Source organism: Mus pahari, chromosome 10 (assembly GCF_900095145.1).
Source record: "Mus pahari chromosome 10, PAHARI_EIJ_v1.1, whole genome shotgun sequence".
Taxonomy (NCBI): Eukaryota; Metazoa; Chordata; class Mammalia; order Rodentia; family Muridae; genus Mus; species Mus pahari.
The window spans coordinates 27,199,026-27,203,595 of NC_034599.1; positions in this window are offsets into that span (position 1 = coordinate 27,199,026).

A 4,570-nucleotide genomic window follows, 5' to 3' on the forward strand; every position below is an offset into this window, starting at 1 on the left:
TCTCCCTCTCCCTCTCCCTCTCCCCCTCCCTCTCCCCCCATCATGCATTTGCACTGTCTCAAACCCAGTTTCTGGGGGCTGGAGAGATGGTTCAACAGTTAAGCGTTCTAGCTGCTCTTCCAGTGAGCACACATGTGGTAGTTCACAACAAAAATGCCAGGGCAGCCAATACTTTCTTCTGGTTTCCTCAAGCACGTCATACATGTAGGAAAAGCATCCATACACATTAGAAAAGAAGGTTAACCTTATATTTACAACTTCCTGACCATACACTGCAGGTAGAGGGGCCTTTGGAAGTGACAATGATGTCTTCCTCCAGCCCTGGGGAAATGGAGGAAAGCTTAGGAAATCTTTCCTGAGAGTTGGTCTGAAAGCCAAGTATGACCACCTTCCCTCTGGCATGTCATTGCAGTCTCACGGGCCCTGTTGCTCTTCCATAAACATGTCAGTTTGCTTCCACTCAGCCTTAGCACTGGTTCAACCCTGGATGTTCAGTTCCTTGCTCTTTCATTTCATCATTGCCTTGGAAATGGCTTCCTCAGTCATCCTAAGATGCTCTACTGCACTCTCAGACCCCGTAATCGGTTATTATCTCATTTTATGTATTATCTTACTCATCTGGAATGTGGACTCTAGAAGGCAGAAATTCTGTCTCATGTTCCTTTTAGTATTACATTCTAGTGCTTTAAGCAAGAGTCTGGTATAGTCCCTACAATTATTGGAAGCATGATTAGGTCTATTGCAAAGCATTAAGAAGATGCTCCAGAGTCCTTCATCCTGGCCAGGTGGGAGACAGCAGACCATTGTCCATGGAAAGGATGAATCTTGTTTGTTTTGTGTTCATGTGCTATCAACACAGTTGGACTAATGGTGTTGGTAGGTGGTTCCAGAAGGGAAGAAAGCCAAGACTATCTTCAGTCCAGTCTCCAGATTCACCAAACACTGGTAGAGCTAGTCATAGAACTGAATGGAGTGTCTGGAAAGTTAGGAAGACAAGTTGCTTGGAGGTGAGAAAGACCTTCTCTCAATACACATCCCCTACAAATCATTTCTGGGTATAGACAGTGAAGAGGAAAAGAATCTCTTTTTCCCTAGGCATAGCAACTTTGAGAGAAGGAAAAAAACAAAACAAAACAAAACAGGGCTTAGATAGTTCCAGCAAACATAAAACCAATGTGCCAAGAAATGATGACATTCAGGTAAATGAGAATTAGTTCCTGAATGATCTACTTTATCACAACCCCATTGGTGCTACACAGACCCTTTCGAGATAAATCTCCTGGTACCCCCAAGACCTACAAGAAATCTCTGAAAGTTATTGTCTTGACTGTGTTTCGTAGTTTCCTGGACCTGCTTAGCAAGGCCGTTACTGTCCGTATAAGTTCCTCTTAATACTGCTTACTTAATTATGGTGGGAAGTTGTTCTCTTCCGTTAGCACTTATAATGGAAAGGTATGATTTTGTGACTCTTCAAAGAAGCTAAACATGCAAGGAGTAGCTTCCATGAAGCCAGGAAAAAGCTCCCAATACTGGGCTCAGAATTATAGGTGAGTGGGTCAGAACAGTGCCGTTACAGTTTAAAGGTTATCTTGGTTCTCTGGACTGAGTCCCACTTAAGTTTAGAGAATGTGGCTGACTGTGGTCCAGAACGGTTTCCTATCTCCTACTCTCATGCCTCCCCAATCCCTTAGCAACACACTCAGCTCCCCTGTGACCCCCACCCCAGGAAAAATAGACTTGAGAAGGTGAGATATGCTATTCATCGTGTGTATACAGCTCTTAGAACAAAAGGATTGTGTAGAAGCAATCAGACATGTCTATTCAAACTGGGGCTATTGCTCAGGGACACAGTGCTTGCAGGTAGCGTATGCAGGCTGCAGAGGTAGCTGCTTATCCAGCAAGGGTGTTGTAGGAGAGACTAAACACTAACTGGGTAACTGAATCAAACTTTTCATGCTTCCTACATCTCATGGGATGCATAGAATCCTAGACTTACATCAGTGTCTCCTTTAGGTTGTTTGGGAGCTGTCTGCTGCATGGAGAATGCTACTGTGCCCTCTCCTGGAGAATTCTTCCTCCTTATTTTATCTTCAAACACACACACTAAATCCAAGCTCTCCGGTATGGCCTCTGATTCATCGTCTTTCAGATTTCTGATTCACAAGCCACGGGAGGCCACCCCTTCACAGAGACACACCAGACAGCCTCCATGGATTGCCCCCACAGCCTTCTTAATTCTTTAAATACCACTTTCCAGAAGTTACTTACTGAGTTAATGACTGTGTCTGTTTGTTTATAAGCTTCATGAGAGCTTGACACAAAGTAAACTGCCCCTGGCCACAAACAAATTGTTGAAACATGCTTACTGCAATGGAAGTAGGACTGCAATGGAAGTAGGACTTCGAGGAAACCACTAGAGGGTGCTGTCAGCACACTTTTTATTTGCGAGTGACCGGCTTACTAGAGTCCTGCTTGTGGTTGACTATAGAACAAGTGATTCAGCCTCCGATCTTCTGGGTCCACAACTTCACTCCACGTTTACAGAGCAGGTTTAAAAAGCAATGGCCCTGAAGGGGTTGAGAAGTGATTGCTGATGAGCACTGTTTGGGAATGGGGGAACCTGTGAGTTCCAAAGACCTTCATGTATTTAAATTTTTAAATGTCTTTTATTGCTATATTTTATAAAATTTCATAAAACATCCAGACTCCAGCTTCTCCAGTTTCATGGACTCTTAAAGACTCAACAGCATTTGCAAACCTGGATGTACACCAGAATTCTTGCAGGGAGTTTAAAATGTAAATTTCTGTGCTTGCTTTACTGAACTCTTTTCATGGACCACAGAAACTGCATGACTACATTATTAGTGGAACTTCCTGGTTGATTCCATCCCTCAGGACCTAGGAGCCATTTTTCTGGAGATCTTTCCCTCCGGCTCCCTTTTAATACCTGATGGTCCTGAACTATAGCCTAGGTTCTGGACAGCACTGTCCAAACTTTGTTTCAAAGAACCTTATTATCTCTGAAAGTTTCCCCAGTCTTCCAGAAGATGGCATGATCATAGGCTAAACAATTTAGTCTGTTTGCTCCGCTGCAGAATTTCTTAAAAATTCATACATTCTATGCCATGACTTTCAAGTGCTTAGAAATAACGCATCACATTGGACCACAGAACACTTTGTCCATAGGCTGTTTCCCCAGAATGCATTTCTGGGAAAGTTTTCTAGTCAAAAATAATCTAGACTAGAGTCAGGAAACCATGTTTGGTCATAACTCCTTATTCATAATTCTGTGACTAATTATACTATCTGACTCCACATTAAATTTAAGGGCAACAATCCTATGACAGGAAATGCTACCTCCTTCAGGTTCCACAGCTGTTTCTGCAAAGTGGGGACACTGACCTGCAGTCGAGGTACCACAGAACCACTCAGGAACAAAGAAAGGATCCATGAAAAAATGCTCTGAAAAAACGTAGGCTGTCGTCTTGGTCTGTTCTCCGTTACTGCAATATAATACCAGAGACTGGGTGATTTATAAAGAACAGAAGTTTATTTGCTATTTTGGGAAGCCAGAAATGTGCCATGAGAGTGCAGCCCAAGTCGGAAAGCAGAAAGGTGGGTGGACATGTACTGAGGAGAAGAAATGGAAGAGGGGGTCTTACCTTATAACAACCCACCCTGTCAGAAATCAAGCCCCTCTAGGGCCAGAACTGTCTCCCAGAGACCTCAGCCGTCCCTCGTGAAGGTGGATTTTTCATAATTCTCTTGGCAGGCTCCACCACCACTCCATGCTTACACTGGGCACACAGCGTAAATCTGAGTTTTGTTAAGGTAATCCATGCTCAAACCATAGACCATATAAGTGAAAGGTGCGTTCAGCAGATGTGAGAACTGGACTAGAACTCCGTGGAACTGAACATTTCCTATCAAGGACAACTGCCATTGGCAACCCAAGTTTCCTGTACATAGATAATTAGTTTTAAAAGTCAAATCAGATCACCAGTCTCGCTGTAAAACAGCAGCAGCCGTTCATTAACCCAGTGTCTGCTGCCTGGGGTAAGCTTCCTTTGGGCACTGTTTCTGGCATTTACAGCCCATTTCTAAACACAGCTGGTTCTGAACGTTTGCCGTTTAGAAGTCTGGTGAGTCTCTGGTGAGGAGCAGGAGAACAGTATTTGGCCAATACCAGGTCAGCACACACCAAGTACCCCACCACACACACAATCACTGTGTTGGTGAGCTTTTGGTTCCTGTAACAAATACTGGTGCCAGTAACTTACTGAGAGGATAGAACTGTTTTAGCTCACAGTTTTAGAGCTCCATCTGAATCGATTCATGACTGATTTGTTCTGTTGCTTTGAGGACCTGTGACAGAGGGTGGTTGAGCTAAATCAGGGACAGTGACATACTAGAGTCTCAGAGTTCAGTTCTCCATGGCCTCCCAATAGTACCAAGGAAGGACCCCAGCTCCAAAGTAATTACTTACTCTTACACACACACACACACACACACACACACACACACACACACACACCTGTGTGTGTGTACATACACCTGCACACATGCACGA